Here is an 18,558-nt window from a genome sequence, read left to right as displayed (position 1 = left end):
TCTCTTATGAATAGAACATTTCATTACTACTGTGTTCTCATGGCCTTCAAACTATACTATGTTGCAAATCTAAGGAAAAGTCAGCAATTCCTGTGTTAATCATGTCTTTATAGAAAATACAGTCTTTGTTCTATTGTATTAGATGTGCTGGGAAATTCTGTCATGTAAGGTAGTTTTGAAATGAACAAGTTAGGTTATGAGGACAAAATGGAGGATTGAAGAAGTCAGGTTAGGAGGACAAAATGGAGGATTGTCACGGTATAAAGTTAAAATGGAGTTAGTGCAATAATTGAATACAAGTACAATAAGGTTTTTTAAATAATCCCACATCAGTCCCCCCTATGAAATGTTAGATTCTAAGAGATAAAACTTTATTAAGTTAGTACCAGGAAGACGTGTTAACCCAAAGGCACAGAAACCCCGTGGCCGCTAGCTAGGTGTTAATGCAAAGTGCAAGACTGTCCCTAGATCTGACCCTAATAGGCTAACTCATCCGTCAGTATGGCTCTCGAACACTTCACACCCACGGGTATCCCATGGCAGCTAACCCACCACTTCTCCACACGGGGCCTTTACCATTCACTGACAGATGCTGTCCCTGAGCTAGTCCCTTCCTAGAATTCCTGCACTTTATCAACAAAAGGGATTGTTTGCAGCGGCAGACAGGGTGAGTTGATGTCTTGGAAATCTTGGTCATCAACTTCGAGATGGGTGAAAGTGGGTGCCGCTTGGTCAACAGTCTTCATGAGGGATTTTCTCAGACATGGGAGGATACAACAAAAGAGAAGAGCAAAGATAAAAAGAAAAATTAGTATAGCCATACCAATATGCATTAAAGCCTTTTGCCATCCTGTCATCCAACCAAACCATCTTTCCCAGGGATCTTGTATCCCAGAATTCCTTTTCAACTCTATAGACAGGTCATTTAATTTCTCTATGGCTAATGTAACTTTACCATTAGGGCCTGTGTTTTCTGGGATATAGGTACAACATGTCAAGGTGTCGGGCAAAATTTTACAAACCCCTCCTTTTTCGGCTAAGATCATATCTAGGGCCATTCTATTCTGAAAAGCCATTTGGGATGTGGCCTGCAATTGTTCGGCCAATCCCTGGAGGGCGTCTCTGGTATAATTAACAAAACGCTGTTGATTATAATAAATGTAATTTATCCAATTTAAATTCTTGTTTGTGGTAACTATGGCAAAAAGTGATTCAAATCCTGCAGCAACTTCATCTCTTGCTTTAAATTCATTGGGCACCCCCCTAGGCACTCCAATAGCATCAATATAAACATGAGGATCAAAACTTCCTTTCACTGGGGCGTCACGCTTAACCTTAGTGTGCCTGGACTCATGGGTGACGAGGTGTGTGTCAGAGATGATATGTATAGGCATAATAGCTTTAGCCAAAGTACACTCCCCCCACCACTCCTTGTCCATTCTGGATCTCAGCTGTAAATCCCCACACAACCAGTAGATATCCCCTAATGACCTGGTGTGAAACTGCAACAAGTCCATAGAGACACTCCTGTAGGTAGCACAATACCCCTTAGAGAAGTTACCCAAGAATTTACCAATTCCATCATAATTAGCATAACAAGTGTAATTACCTTTATACACGGTAATACCATCTGGGGGTTTGACATCCTTGGTTAGGAGAGGATACTCCTTTGTCCATGCAATACATACGGACCTGTTAAAATCATAGTGATAGGCAAAAAGGCTTAAAACACATTCCTCTATATCTACTGGCAGGATTAGAGGTACAGTACCCAGGTGAGGCCGGGCACCACCACACACATAGCATGCAGTCTTATTATGCTTATTAGCATTATATTTCATCCATTCTAACCATAAATTTACATCATTAAAACCTGTTTCAGCGGCCATGGTATCTTCAAAGGTGGGGTTAGCAATGGCCATCATGTCTTGAAAGGTCTGGATTTGAGGTTTTAATGGGTTAGGGACCATATGGGTGGCCCCTTGCCACTCAGAAGAGTTGCACATATCTTTTAAGAAGAAATGCCCTAATTTACGGTAGGAACCCTTTTTCCAATACATTCCCATCACATACTGGTCTGCATCCGTTGGGCTTGGATGCTCAATGTTAAGGATTAATTTCATTGGTGTACCTCCCCCAGGCTTTCTCAAAGTCATTCTCTGGAGAAGGGATCTACCTTGATCATCTACTTTAGATAAGGCACTTTTTGGTTTGTAACCCCAGGCAGGCCCGGCATTCCATCCCGCCGCCCCCCAATGATTACAATTGTGCCCCCATTGCTTGTCAACTACACAAACATATGGGTCTTTTGAATGAGGGATATCTCTGTAAATACTCTGGATTTGTGATGTGGGGAACGGACATTCTACAATGTCACAATAGTCAAAGGTGTAGGTAGCCACATGGGTGCATGATGAATTGTACCAGAAGGTATACCCACTAATATCTTTGGTGATGGCTACTTGTTGGGCCTTTATAAGGCTGATTAAGGAGAAGGTGTACCAGAGGTACATGCTTGTGCGGTATCAGCTTCCTCGGGGGCTGGAGATTTCTTGCAGTGGGAAGCGTGGATCCAATTTGGCCTGCCGGCCAGTTTGACGGAGGTTGCGGTAATCAGGAGAACTTGGAATGGACCGTCAAATCTTGGTTCCAGGGTATTTTTCCGCACAAACTTCTTGACCAGAACCCAATCTCCGGGAAGCAGGTTATGGGTACCTGTGTCCAAATCGGGATCTGGAATTGAAGAGAAAACTTGGGCATGTATTTTGTTCAAGGCACTTGCAAGTTCAGTTACATAATCTACTAAAACATCTGATTGGAGCTGTAACTGCTGCGGATAATAACAACCTAGTCTGGGTGCTGTCCCAAATAGAATTTCATATGGGGACAGTGAATGCTTCCCTCTAGGTGTGTGCCTAACACTAAATAAAGCTATTGACAGGCTTTCTGGCCAGGGCATCTTTGTTTCTTGTGACATTTTTAACATTCTGGCTTTTAGAGTGCCATTCATGCGCTCTACTTTACCACTACTTTGTGGGTGGTAAGGGGTGTGGAAGGCTAGGGTCACCCCTAGAGCAGTCCAAATTTCTTTAGTCACTGTTGCTGTGAAGGCTGGGCCTTGATCACTTTCAATGACTTCTGGGAGTCCAAACCTACATACTATCTCTGTAAGTAGGCGTCTTGCGGTTGTTTTTGCAGTGATATTGGCCACTGGGTAGGCCTCTGGCCATCCTGAGAACATGTCCACTATGACTAGTGCATATTCATGGGGCCCACTCTTGGGCATTTGGATGTGGTCAATTTGAATTCGCTGGAAGGGGTACATGGGCTTTGCCAGGTGTTTTGCAGGCACCTTGATTGGTCTTCCTGGATTGCATTTTGCACAAATGACACAGGCCTTACAGAAGCTGCTGATCAATGTTGTGATTCCGGGTGCTTCATAATACTTCTGTATGAGGGCGGCCATCAATTCCTTTGACAGGTGTGCAGGCCCATGTGCCCATTGGACAACTGCTGGATATAAATTTTTTGGAAGACAAAATTTGAAGTTGTTGTAATATACTCCGTCCTTTTGGACGGCTCCTTTCTTTTTCCATTTCTGGATTTCTTCAGGAGTGACTGCAGCTTGCTGTTCTCGCAAAATTCGCAAATCAGTAGGAAGAGTTTGCAGAGCAAAAATAGGGACTTCTTCTTCTTCTTCTTGTCCGGACACTTCTTCATCCACTTCCTGCAGATCCCTGGCTGCTAGCTTAGCAGCCTGATCAGCCAAATGGTTGCCCTTTGCTTCATCTGTATCCAATTTCCCATGGGCCTTTACCTTCAAAACGGCCACTTCTTTAGGGAGTAGGAGGGCATCCATTAGCTCCTTGATTGCAGTACTATGCTTGACTGGTGTACCGGCGGTGGTGAGAAATCCTCTTGTCTTCCAAATTAGGCCGAAGTCATGTGCCACGCCCAGAGCATATCTTGAATCTGTATAGATGTTGGCACGTTTTCCTTCGGAAATTTTGCATGCTGAAGTCAGAGCCTGTAATTCAGCTTCTTGCGCAGACATTGCTGGCGGTAAGGATGATGATTTGATAACTTCATCTGTTGTGGTTACGGCATATCCTGTATGATATCTTCCTTCTTCATCAGCATATCTTGAGCCGTCCACAAACAGGGTAAAATCTGGATCTAGTAATGGATTCTCATGCACAGTTGGTAGGTGCACTGTCTCCATTTTCATCTGTTCAAAACAGTCATGAGGTGTCTCGGGGTCATAATCATTCACTATGACCAGATCTTGAAATTCTTTTTCTAGGAAGTGGCGTGGCCATGCTTCCAGAAGGTCAGTTGTTGGGTATTTGACAATACCATTTTCCTGTAGCTGTTCTTCATCCATGGTGGCCCATAACTTTGCCATGGGCCCAAGATCATTCCATGACCTTGTCTTTAATTTGGTAACAGGAATATGTGGGATAGCAGTATCCCAATGGCGGTAGAGGTAGTTAAGTTGTTGAGGTAGTTGGACCAAGACCATGCTATTGCCTTCAGAGTCACAATAGAAATCTTGAGCAGTGAGCTTCACATCAGTCCAGTGGTAAAGCTCATCTTCATAGCAAGGTTCGGGAGTAATGTTTGGTTTGTACCACATGGTACAGAAGGCGTAATCTGGGCCTTCACAGAGAGGCTTCTCATCTTCATAAAATGTCAAATGTGGGTGCATGACTTTCTTGATACATCCACAGAGCAGGTAAATGTAGGTTTCATCCGTGATAAATCCATAATAGATACCCCCCTCAGGGAGTGGAAGAAGAGTGGATGGGTTAAGAACTTGACATCTTTGGATGGAAATGTTGTCAGGTAGAAGAAGATGGCACTGGAGGCGTAGGTGTCTGGCTGGAGACACGTGCTTGAGCTGGACTTGGTTGATGATGGCAGAAATGTCATGAGGGGCCAAAACAACCAGAGGGTGGCCAAGGACCAGGTCTGAGGTTCTTTCTATGAGATCTCTTGCAGCAAAAACAGCCCTGAGACAGGAAGGAGTCCCTCTGGCCACAATGTCCAGTTGACATGAGAAATATCCAATAGGCCTCTGGCGGCCTCTTAAGACATTGGTTTGGGTGAGAACTCCTGTTGCGTGGCCTTGTCTTTCAGAGACAAATAACTTGAAAGGTTTTGAGTAGTCAGGTAGGCCCAAGGCAGGAGCAGAAGCAATGGCACGTTTGAGAGCATTGAAATTGTCCAGAGCTTCATTAGTCAAACAGAAAGGGTCAGACTTAAGTGTGTCATAGAGAGGTTGCATGAGCAGGGAGGCTTCTGGGATCCATGCTCTGCAGTAGGAAATGAGGCCTAGGAAGGCATGGAGAGATTTTGAAGTCCTTGGAGTTGGGATATCCAGTACAGCTCTCACCCGGTCCCGGGTAAGATGTCTGGTACCTTGAGATAGGCAATGACCAAGGAAAATTACTGAGGGTTGGCAGAACTGTAGCTTGATGAGCGAAGCTTTGCATCCTTGTTCTGCCAAATAACAAAGCAGACTAATTGAGCACTTTTCAGTAGTGGGTATGTCATCTCCACAGAGCAGCAAATCATCCACATACTGGAGCAGAACAACTTCTGGGTGCTCAGCTTGCCATGGGTCAAGGATGGTGGCCATGGCCTTTGCAAATTGACTTGGTGAATTTTGTGCCCCTTGGGGCATGACAGTCCAGGTATACTGTTGCATCTCATGAGTGAAAGCAAACAGGTATTGGCAGGATGGGTCCAGTGGGACACTGAAAAAAGCATTTGCTAGGTCAATGACTGTGAAAAATTTTGCAGATGGTGGGACTCCAGAGAGCAGAGTATGGGGATTTGGTACAAGAGGGGTGTCCAGGACGGTAGCTTCATTGACAGCACGGAGATCCTGAACCATCCTGTACTTCTCTGGCTCACCTTTTGGAGTTTTCTTTTTCACAGGGAATAATGGGGTGTTGCATTCAGATTTACATTTCACCAGGGCACCCTTCTCCAAAAGTGCCTTGATGTGGGTAGAAATGGCGGCAGCCTGTGCTGGTTTTAATGGATATTGTGGTTTTCTTGGTAATTTAGCTCCTGGAATAAGCTTTACCACCACAGGGGGAACATTTAGGTGACCTATGTCCTCTGGGCCTGAGGACCATAACTTGGCGGGCACCTGAGTTTTTAATGCCTCTGGGAAATTGGACCTTAATTCTGCTGCCTTCTCACGGGGCTCTTCCAAATGCAGCATCAGAGGCAAGGAGCACAAGGCTGAGGTGTCTGATTCAGATAGGGGTGTAGTCATTTCTATTTGCCCATCTGGGGTGAAGGTGATGGATGCTTGCAGGCGGGAGAGAACATCAGCACCTAATAGGTTAATTGGGCAAGTGGAGGATACCACAAAACGAGCAAGCAGGCTAGAGCCAACTCGTAGTGGAGTTGTTAAAGGGCTGTGTCTTGGCTGGCCATCCACTCCAACACAAGAGACATCAATATTAGACAGGAAAGATGGATCTGGCAGGTCTTGTTCTCTTAGAACACTACGGGCTGCACCTGTGTCAACAAGAAATGTGGTTGGTTGGCCCTCAATGGGTAAAGTCACTGTAGCAAGTGGCCCTCCCTTATCCCCTGTAGACACTACCATAACAGGGGTTAATGACACAGGCTTGCCAATTTCCTAATCATCCGGTTCCTCAATTATCGGAACCTGTTTGGTGGCTTTGGGAGCCGGGGCAGGTTTGGAGGGCTTTCTGGGCTCCCTTGGCTCCTTTTTTGGTTCTGGACAGTCACTTCTAAAGTGCCCCTTGGCTCCACAATTAAAACAATGTCCCCCCTCCTCCGGTCTAGTACCTCTTGGGACTGGGGTGGAGCGGGATACCATGAGAGGAGCTGAAGTGGGTCTTCTTGGGGTCTGAGCGGATTCCAAACCTCTAGCAACTAAAAGTAGGGTATCCAGGGGAACAACCTTATATTCAGGGCGTGCAGCAATGATTCCCTTGCGTATAGAGTCTTTAACACCTTGGACAAACGCACCTGACAGCATTTGTGAATGAATCTTGTCAGTAAGATCAAACCCCAAATCTGTAAACATTTGATACAGTCTTGCATGAAACCTTTCCACTGATTCTCCTTTATCTTGAATAACATCAGTAAGGCCAGCAGCCTGATCTGCTAGTTTGTCCTTAGCCCATTCTCTTAATTGGGTGCAAAAAGTTACTCCTGAGGGGTAATCAACATCACTGCTGAGCAGATCTGTACTGAGGTGTCGGGCCATGCTTGGCCAATATGCATCCCCTGCTTTAATAGCACAAATGCTCAGTAGATCACGCCATGCGGCGGAATAAGTCTTTTGAATTTGAACTATCCCTCGATAGAAGGGCATAGGCTGCTTTTCTGGGTCAGGGAGTGATTTCATTAAAGCACTAGCTTGAGTGGGATTGAAAGCAAGATATTTAGGAGGGGCCCGTTCTCCCCGACCCTTGTGGCCAAAGGGGTCATCGATAGAACGATGAGTTGGGGCTCCCGCAGCAAGCTCCGATGAGACATGGGACACCCTGTCCTCCTCGTCATCATCGAATTCTATGATATTGGCTCTTTTACGCGGTGCAGGGCCCGCGTGAGGTGAAAGGATCGGTGGTTGGGAATGAGCCCCAGATGCAGGGGTGGCTAGCGAGTCATAACCTGGGGACAGGTAGTCACCGGGGATTACCGGCATCAGGGCTGAACTGGGGGCCGCCATATTGGAGGCGGGGAAAGGAGTTGCTTCAGGATTAAGGGAAGAAGCGGCGACCATATTTGATATGGGCACTTCCGGGGCAGACTGGGCCGGACTGGGCATGACCGGAACCTGGGGAGTGGCTTGGGGAAAGGGAGGGTAACCGGGGTAGGGCAGGGCCATGGGATATGGGAAGGGGTAGGGCCAGGCAGGGGAGGGCAAAAGAGTAGGGTGGGCAGGTACGGTTAAGGAGGTAGGATATTGGACTGGGGCGGAGCTGGTTATGGGAGGAGACAGGACGGGATTAGTAGGGATGGATGCAGAAAGAGGAGTCGTAGCATGGGAGGGAGGGGTAGTTAGTTGGGCGGGTGCTGATGGAAGGGGATTAACCATAGAGAGGGATTGCAGGGAGGAGGTGGCAGATGAGATGTTAGGATTAGGCATGGAAGGGAGCGTGGGGATGGCTGAGGATGATGGGACCGTTAGAGAAGGGGAAGGGGTAAAGAAAGATCCATCAGAATTCAGGACCGGGCAGACAGGGGAGGTGATGGGATGGGATTCGGGAGGATTGGGAGCGGGGAACATAGTCAGCTGGCCATCACCTATTGCTGACTGAACCTTGGGGATAGACATCCCCTGGGCGCCATTTTGGGGCGCTGGCTGAGGGAAAACCCCAGCAACACAATTTTTATGATACACAAACAATTTCACACCTTTGTGATTTATCTCTTCTTCAACCCAACCTTCTAACTGAATAGCCTTCGCTACTCTGTACCATGCTTCGGCAGTCTTTAATAAACCATTATCTGTAAGCTTGCCTTTCATTTCTGCTAGTAACTTGCGCCAACTTTCTGGTTGCAATCTCCCACATGTCGGTACAGCAATTTGACATACTTTTGCAATCTTTTCAACACCTTTAACCATCTCTTCACCCTCTCTGTTCTCTACTAAATCACATGCTAACCAGCCCTTGCTGGGCTTATCTAAATCCTGTCCCATAGTCCCTTTACCCCTATACCAGCGTCCTAGATATAGAGAGAGGGAAGGAAAATTGAACAGGAACGTCTACAATGCTCGACTGCCACCCGAGAATCGTGGGACTTTCTCAGGTGCGTCTTCCCAAAACGTAGACTAGTCACTGAATCCGCCTACCCGGGGTGGTAGACACGGATTGGAGCGAGGTGAGAAGTGTGTGACCAATCACTTCTCTTTTAAGAGGAATGGGAGTGGATAGTATAATAATATAGAAAGTGTAGAAAAGATGAAAGGCAAGGAAAAATCCTTAGAGACAGACACAGGAGTACATGAGACTCCTCATTAAACAAACAAGACAACAATACAGTTGAAATACAGTGCATGCATCACAGTTCAAATGAAATCAACAGTAATTCCTTTCCTTTACTCGTGTGCTTACTCCAAAGTCACCTCCCTCAACCCCGTAGTGTCTCCGCTCGGAGAATGACTTGCATAAGTCTCACTACCAGCGGCCACGGAAAACAACTGACACCGGTCCGAGTTCCGTCAGCCTCCCTCTGCACAGCAGTCCACAAGAATGTGGCCACCTCTATCCTCACTCCCGTAGTGCCCCTATAAAACCCACTTATAAGTCTCACTACCACGTGATGCGGAAAACAAGCAATGCCTACTTGAATCCCCCCAGGAAACAGAGTCCCCTGCCACAAGACTAAGTCCCCTACCACAAATAAACAGAAAACTGGAATTCCACCAGCCCCAGCGCTCAGGGCTGTGGTTACCAAAAGAAAACTGGAATCCCCCCCCAGCCGAAGCTGAGGTTTACCAAAACTGGAATCCCCCCAGCCTCGGTACTCGGGACAGTGGTTACCAAACTTGGAATTCCACTAGCCCCAGTACTCGAAACTGTGGGTTACCACGTGCACAATGAGGCTAGCTGGGCTCTCAGAGTGTCACCAGAAGGATCACAGGAAATTATGAGTCTACACAAAATCCACAGTTCCAACAATCCCCTTTTTCCTTACAGCCACAGCCACGAGGCTCCTAAAAGAGGTAAACAGGCAAAGAAGACCCCCAGGAACGCATCCACAGGTCAACCCCCCTTTTTCCCTACAACCACAGCACCGTGGTTCCTAAAAGGAGTAAAACAGGTAACAGAAGACCCCCAGGAACGCATCCACAGGTCCACCCCCCCCTTTATCCCAAAAGGGGTAAAATACAAACAGATAAACAGACAAACCGAAGACCCAGGCAAGTCCCCTCAGGTCCACCCCCCTTTATCCCAAAAAGGGGAAAACAAGCAAGACAGAACCCCAGGCAAATCGCCTGCAGGTCCACCCCCCCTTTATCTCAAAATGGGGAAACAGGCAAACAATTCAAACACAATTCAAACACACCCAGGCAACAGATAGACTAAAATGCAGGTAAACAAATGAGTAACGAGACACCGGGCAAGATATTACCTGTCTTTGATGTCCTCCCGGGAAGCAGTCACAGACACGTGGACGGGTCAATCAAAGGGGCCGGAACATACCGGTGGCTCTGCAGAAGTCTCTACCGTGTACCTGGAGGTGATCAGTCTCCTTTCCTTCCCCCTGGATTCCTCCGTCCACCCTTGTCTTCCTTAGGACGGCTCACCGGCCGGACATAGCCCGATGCCCCACGTTGGGCGCCAAGTTGTTATGGTACTTTTTAGCAGTAAACCAAAATGTTTAAATGTCTATCTGTTCCTGTCCAAATCAATAAAATAAATTGCGTATATACGCTGAAGTAATTAAGTCTGACACACAAGGTTCAGGTTAAAATAACTTCGAGAAAATTTATTGGCAAGTGATTAAAAAGCGGACGCGCAGGTCCTTTTAAGAGACATTTTACGTCATCATTGATTATTAGAATATCAGCAAATAAACATCATTAATTGGATTAATTGTTAAGTGTCGGGATTAATGTCCACCTATCAATATTATTAATTGGCTCAAAACTAAGTGGTTAGTCCCGTGTCCACCCACCAAGAGGTGGGATTGTTCTGGACACGGGTGGGGGACAAGGGGTCTTGAGCGTCATTTTACACGGTCGGTGATCTCAGGCTTCGTGGCCAGGTGCAAGGTCTCTTATGAATAGAACATTTCATTACTACTGTGTTCTCATGGCCTTCAAACTATACTATGTTGCAAATCTAAGGAAAAGTCAGCAATTCCTGTGTTAATCATGTCTTTATAGAAAATACAGTCTTTGTTCTATTGTATTAGATGTGCTGGGAAATTCTGTCATGTAAGGTAGTTTTGAAATGAACAAGTTAGGTTATGAGGACAAAATGGAGGATTGAAGAAGTCAGGTTAGGAGGACAAAATGGAGGATTGTCACGGTATAAAGTTAAAATGGAGTTAGTGCAATAATTGAATACAAGTACAATAAGGTTTTTTAAATAATCCCACATCACATTCTTAACCCGTAGTGCATAACCTTGCATTTCTCTACGTTAAATTGCATCTGCCATTTTAGTGCCCAGTCCCCCAATCTATCCAAATCCCTCTGCAGCAAAGCAATATCCTGCTCACATTGTATTACTTTACAAGGTTTTGTGTCATCTACAAACACTGATACATGGCTTTCAATGCCTATTTCAAGATCATTTATTAATATGTTAAATAGAAGTGGTCCCAAAACAGAACCCTGAGGGACACCACTTACCACTTTTGTCCAGCCTGAAAATTTACCATTAATGACAACTCGTTGTACTCTATCTTTAAGCCAATGTTCTACCCAAGAACAAGAATATTCATCTAGACCAATTTCTTTTAGTGTGAAGACTAACCTATTGTGATTAACCGTATCAAATGCCTTGGCAAAATCCAAGTAGATCACATCCACTGCAACACCCTGATCTATACTTCTACTTACTTCTTCATAGAATGCAATTAGGTTAGTTTGACATGATCTATGTTTCATAAAACCATGCTGATTATTGCTAATAACAAAGTTCTTCCCAATGAATTCCTGTATAGCATTCCTTAATAGCCCTTCAAATATGTTCCCAGTCACAGAAGTTAAGCTCACAGGTCTATAATTTCCAGGCAAGGATTTTGAACCCTTTTTAAATATAGGAACAACATCTGCCATCCTCCAATCCTCCGGTACAATAACTGAAACAAAAGAATCTTGAAAAATTAAATACAGAGGTTTACTTATTTCCCCACTTAGCTCCTTAAGTACTCGAGGGTGAATACCGTCAGGCCCCAGAGCTTTATTTACATAAATTTCTTTAATAGCTGTAGCACCTTGTCTCGAGTTATCCAATCACAAGTTATCTGCAAGTTTTTTGCAGCAATCATTTGCATATCCTTTGCCATAGGATTCTCATTAATATATACTGATGAAAGATATTTATTTAAAATGTCTGCTTTTTCCTGGTCTTCATTAGCTAACAAACCCATATCTGTACCTACACTTTCATTTTTTGTTTTTTTAGAATTAATGTACTTGAAAAAAAATTGGGATTGGTTTTGCATTCTTTGGCTATCAATTTCTCATTTTCTAGTTTAGCCACTTTAATTGCCTTTTTGCAAGCATTATTGGCTTCCTTATATCTTATATAAGATGCCTCTGATTTGTCCGATTTAAATGCTTTAAATGCCCTTTTCTTATTTTGAATCTCTTGTTTTACTTCTCTACTAAGCCACATTGGTTTTAATTTATTTGTTTTATATTTATTACCCAATGGTACATACTGAGAAATGTACCTTTATAATGTTTGTTTGAATAGCTTCCATTTATCCTCAGTGTTTTTATCACTAAGGAGTTTATGCCAGTCGATATGTTGTTCCCTAATCTTATTGAACTTGGCTTTTTTTTACATTTTACGTTTTAGTATACCCCACATGCGTTTTGTGTTTTTTGCGTTTAAAAAAATAAAAATAATTACTATATTGTGATCACTATTTCCCAAATGCTCCCGTACTTGAATGTTGGTTAAAAGATCAACATTATTTGTTATAACGAGATCCAGACAAGCATCCTTTCTAGTTGGTGCTTGTACCAGTTGTGACATAAAGGTGTCATTTAACATGACAGTCTACAGGCTGCCTGGCAGGGCCCATACTGGGTAGTGGAACGGAAAGAGGACACTACCTATGCGATTGGTCCATGCTCAGGTCCGACTTTACATGTGAACATGCTCAAGCCCTACCATGAGCGGACAGAGGATGTCGCTGCCATTTGCACGCCAGCCTCAGAAGATTATGGCAATCTTCCCCTGCCTGTCCTCCTGGAGGATGGGACACAGGCAGGGTCCATAGAAGAGGTTCAGTAAAGGGACAGACAAACCGAAAGGCAAAGCAGATGTTGTTCACCAAGCGAATGACATTCTCCAATCTACCATGGTATACCCCCCTGGCCACCCATAGAGTGGAGACCTCCGACCAACAGCTTCTATGGCAGACTCCATACCGGGTACCAGAGGCTGTGCGGGGGAGCATGCTACAGGAGATCCAATAAATGCTCCAGCTAGGAGTCATCAAACCGTCCATGAGTCCTTGGGCCTCCCCCGTAGTCCTAATCCTGAAGAAAGACTAGGAAGCAGCGATTGGCGGAGGCACGCAGTCGGGTGCAAGGCAGTCCCCCACATTACTCTCCTGAAATGTGTGTTTCCCCTTTGTGATTTTTTTCCCCTTTGTGTAAAGGGCAAAAATTGTTATGGGACTCTAAGGTTCATTTTAAGAAAGTCTAAAATTTCAGCAATTTGAAATGAATAAAACATACATTAAAAAGTTTTTTGTGGAGGAGCTAAGCACTGAAAGAGAACGGACGTGTATGCACATCGCTCCGGGCCACAACGCTCCAAAGCCAGATCACCCAGCGGAATTTAACCCCCAAAAGAAGCAAAACATAGCCCTGACCATCATGGGGAGAAAACTTAAAAAGCAGAAGCCTGACAAACCCAGGCCGGGAATGAATATCGGGGACATGCTTCGCCAAGCGCATGGAGCGCTAAGGCCCAATATGGTGGCCGACATTACAGATTGCTCAGACTACTCAGATGACTTCTCACTGAATCTGAACAACACTACACCGCCAGCCCTGGTGAACCCACAACCAGTCCCACGGAGCGCTGATTCGGCCCCGGTGACAGAGGCAGCCCTGCGGGTGATGCTCACTGACCTGACGAAAACGATCCAGGCGGATGTGGCCTTGCTCCGGGCGGACCTCACAGGCCTCGTGGGCAGGCTGGGGGCTGTGGAAGCCTCGTCTGATATGCACTCCCAGAAGATCGCGGCCCTCGAACAAGAGGTCCAGGCCCTCAAACAGCATCAGGCCAACACAGACCTGCGCTTCACAGATCTTGAAGACAGGAGAAGGAGCAAAAACCTCAAGATACGAGGAATACCCGAGGACATACCAGAGGCCGAAATCCCGCATTTCCTGCGGAGACTAACGGCATCCCTACTCACGTCACGACAGGCCAAAAACATAGCCTTCACCGGAGTGTTCCGCATACCCATGCCACGGAAGGCACCGACCGCAGCACCCAGGGACCTGGTGGTCCAATTTCAAACCATTAAAGAGAAAACAACAGTCCAGGCCGCTGTACGAGGGACTCCCATTTACAAATTTGAGAACCTGGACATATCTTTCTTTGCCGATGTCTCTGGCAACACACTAAAATGGCGAAAATCCCTGCAGCCTTTTACCACCCTCCTACGGGACCATAATATCCGGTACCGGTGGCGCCCTTCGCAGACCCTGCTGATCCTCCACGGGGACAACCCCAGGGCCGGACTGGGAACTAAAAGCAGCCCTGGAAAAAAATTCTAGACCAGCCCAATAATGCGTCGCGCCAGCATAGTGTGCTGATATAGAGGGTGAAAAAATAACCTAAAATTGAAAACTATTACTCCAGCGAAAGAACGCATATAGGGCTTTACGGATTACGTCTCCCCATAGGAAAGCATTGAAAAATCATTTCAATGCTTTCCTATGGGGTTTTGAGCGACGCTGGAGGTCCTCACACAGCGTGAGGACGTCCAGCGACGCTCTAGCACAGTAGACAGCCACTAGAGGTGGAGTTAATCCTGCATGGTAATTATTGCAGTTTATGAAAAACTGCAATAATTACACTTGCAGGGTTAAGAGTAGTGGGAGTTGGCACCCAGACCACTCCAATGAGCAGAAGTGGTCTGGGTGCCTGGAGTGTCCCTTTAAGTTATCTTGCTCATTTTGAAGTCCTATGGGTATGCTCTTCACTTTGAATATGTTATTGTGCATGAGTATGCAACTAGCAACAAGACTGGGCCAATACGTGCTCATTACAAATATGTATATATTAATGACATTTATGTGTGTATTATGCATATATAAATGTATATTAATATATTATAGGCATAATTATATATGTTGCTAATACACACATCAATATACATGCATATATAAATATATATATATATATGTGTGTGTGTATTACTGTCAGGATCACATCAATTACGTCTATTACGTTTACCTCGTTTAGTGTATCGTCTCCAATTGTCTCCTTTTTGTCTCTTACAGCGACCCTTGTGTTTCTTTTACTTCATCCCAGTCCCTGTGTGTTTCTTTTTACCCTTCTCCAGCCTCTGTATGTCTCTTTCCCCCAGCCCCTTTGTCTCTTTCTCCCTTTCCAAATCTCATCTGTGTGTCTCTTTCTAACTCCAGACTCTGTGTGCCTTTTTCTCTTCTCCCAACCACTCTGTGTCCCTTTTTCCCCCAGCCCAGTGTTTCCTCCCACAAATCTTGTGTTACTTTGTTCCCCTTCCCTTCTGTATGTCTTTGTTCCCCCAATAAAAACCTTCTGTGTCTCTTTCTCCCCTCTCCTCCATGTGTCTGTCTTCCCCCTCTCCTCCTTGTGTCTCTCTTCCTCATCTCCACCCGTGTCTCTCTCTCTTACCCCTCTGTCTCTTTGCCCCTTCCCCTGTCTCTATTACCCCTCTGTCTCTTTGTCCCTCCATCCCCTGTGTCTCTCTATTACCCCTCTGTCTCTTTTTACCCCCTTCCCTGGTGTCTCTCTATTACTCCTCTGTCTCTGTGTCCCCCCATCTCATGTGTCTCTCTATTACCCCTCTCTTCCCCCCCCCATATCCTGTGTCTCTCTATTACCCCTCTCTTTGTCCCCCATTCCCCTGTGTCTCTCCATTACCCCTCTCTTTGTCCCCCTTCCCCTGTCTCTCCATTACCCCTCTCTTTGTCCCCCTTCCCCTGTCTCTCCATTACCCCTCTCTTTGTCCCCCTTCCCCTGTCTCTCCATTACCCCTCTCTTTGTCCCCCTTCCCCTGTCTCTCCATTACCCCTCTCTTTGTCCCCCTTCCCCTGTCTCTCCATTACCCCTCTCTTTGTCCCCCTTCCCCTGTCTCTCCATTACCCCTCTCTTTGTCTCCATTACCCCTCTCTTTGTCCCCCTTCCCCTGTCTCTCCATTACCCCTCTCTTTGTCTCCATTACCCCTCTCTTTGTCCCCCTTCCCCTGTCTCTCCATTACCCCTCTCTGTGTCCCCCTTTCCCTGAGTTTTTACTTCTCTGTTTGTGTCCCTGCTGTCTGCCCCTTGTCACAGGAGGACTGAGGGAGGGGGCGGAGCTAACTACCAAGCTCCCTCGCAGTTCCCATAATTCCCAGCACAGCCACATCATAGAGTAATCACTACTCTATGATGTGTAGATGCTGGGAATTATGGGAACCGCGAGGGAGCTTGGTAGTTAGCTCCGCCCCCTCCCTCAGTCCTCCTGTGCTGACAGCTATGATGCTGTCAGTATCAGTGAGTGTGCTGCTGGATCGCTTAGGCGGCCGCCCGGCACACTCACTGATACTGACAGCAGCATAGCTGTCAGCACAGGAGATGGGGCCGCCGGCCGCAAGGTGAGTAATCACCTCAGAGTGTGCCGCCGGACCGGCCACCCGGCGGCACTGACATGCGGCCGGCGGCCGCGATATTCTTAAAAAGGGCTGCAGGGCTCCCTCTCTATAGGGAGTAAGAGCTCTGCAGCCCCCAGGTGCCGCGGCCCACCGGGAAATTTCCCGGTATCCCGGTGGGCCAGTCCGGCCCTGGACAACCCGCACTGCGTCCACACTCTACAGGAGGCTGCTGCACTACTGGGGACCCTGGGCCTCCAACAGACCACCCTGCAGCCACAAACACCTTACCCAGCTAAATCTGCCACACACGCGTGGAACCCTGCAACGGCCACCTCTTTCGTCCCTCGGAAGACCATAATAGGCACGCAAGCAGCTGGCGCAACCTGAGGCCTTTGCCCATGTATCGGGACTCACACCTCAAGACTCCATGTAACAACATGGACCGGGACTGTGTATAGTTTAATTGATTTAGTTTAATTGTTTTATTCCACTGAATATAAATAGCTTAATTTTTATTTTCTCATTTAACAATTTTTCTCTTACGTTAGTTTCCACTAATATTACCCCTATGGCCCGCACATCTCACTACCCCAGGAGAGGGGATGTCCGTAAGGGGACATGACACTAACCACACCACTCACTAGCGGACCAAATCACAGGGTGACATCTACCACTTCCCCCTCTTCTTCTTCCCCCCCCCCCCAGCTCGGGGATACAGAGCACCCCACTCAGCATGCTTGGATAGACAAGTCCTCTAGACACCTCTAACACCTCATACACTCGACTTACCCTTACAGAGTTAAAATGTCAATGTTATATATACTAGTTAAAATCATTGTATATTCTTGTATACCGCAAAAAAAAAAAAATGGGCAAAATATTTGTATTTCCTTTACGCATTTTGAATTGTACGACTGTATACTGCCACTAAAGCAACTGTTTGAACATGTGTCCGCAAAAATAAAGAATTTAAAAAAAAAAAAAAAAAAAAAGTTTTTTGTGAACATTGTTGATTTTGAAATCAAATCGAAATTTCCTAGTTACTTACTAAGTCCAATTTGTCTATTTTTGCTCTAAATGTTCTGTTTAGAACTCTACTAGTATGTGTATGTATATTCAACATTATAGCAGAACAACAGTGACACCTAGTGTACACTGTGCATCTATATACACTATGAAAATCATACATTGATTGTAGTTTGGACTGAAGATTTTGTTTTTACAGGTCTTAACAGAGTGTAATCTCAATGAAGTGAAGGACACAGCACTCTGATGGTCCTCCCTGTGCAAGCAGGCCGAGTTCAGCCAAACCTCACTTGGAGAATACATGATGGTCCAGACAAAGTAAGTTTATTGGAGCAGAAATAAGTTGTTGTTTCTGCTTTTGTTTCTGCCTTTGTTACCACTGTAGTTGCTGATGTTGCTGCAGTTGTTAATCCCATAGTTTGCTCTGATGTTACCCCCGTTGTTGCTGCATTTGATTCCCCTGTAGAACTCTCTGAGTTTATCATTGATTTTGCAACAGTTGTGATGGCTTATTTCTGCTCCAATAATCCTGCTTAGCAGTCAGTTTCCTTCACACGTGTGCGTTTCAGGGCCTGCCAGGGCACAGTGTCACACCAGTGCAACTCATATCTGGTGTAACAGTAGCGTACATTTTTAAAAAAAAACTGTAATAGATTGAATAGCAGTTAGTTGTCTGCAAGCATGTGTGTCAGGCCTACAGCGTCTACTCTGCCAACTTCTGCCAGTGCACAGTGCCACTCATATCTGTTGTCACAGTAGCTTGCACGCATAATACCACTAATTGAAAAAAAAAATGACAGGCAGAGGCAAGCCACCCCGCAGGGGCCGTCGTGGTCGTGGTGCTGTGATTCCCTTTGGCCCTAGAATAATGCCCAATGTTCAGAGGCCACTTACCCTGAACTCGAAAAGTTCTGAGGACATAGTTGACTGGCTAACACAGGACACCCAATCTTCTACAGCTTCCGCTCGGAACCTTGACGCACCAT

Source organism: Pelobates fuscus, chromosome 9, assembly GCF_036172605.1.
Source record: "Pelobates fuscus isolate aPelFus1 chromosome 9, aPelFus1.pri, whole genome shotgun sequence".
NCBI lineage: Eukaryota > Metazoa > Chordata > Amphibia > Anura > Pelobatidae > Pelobates > Pelobates fuscus.
This window is presented reverse-complemented; position numbering follows the sequence as displayed.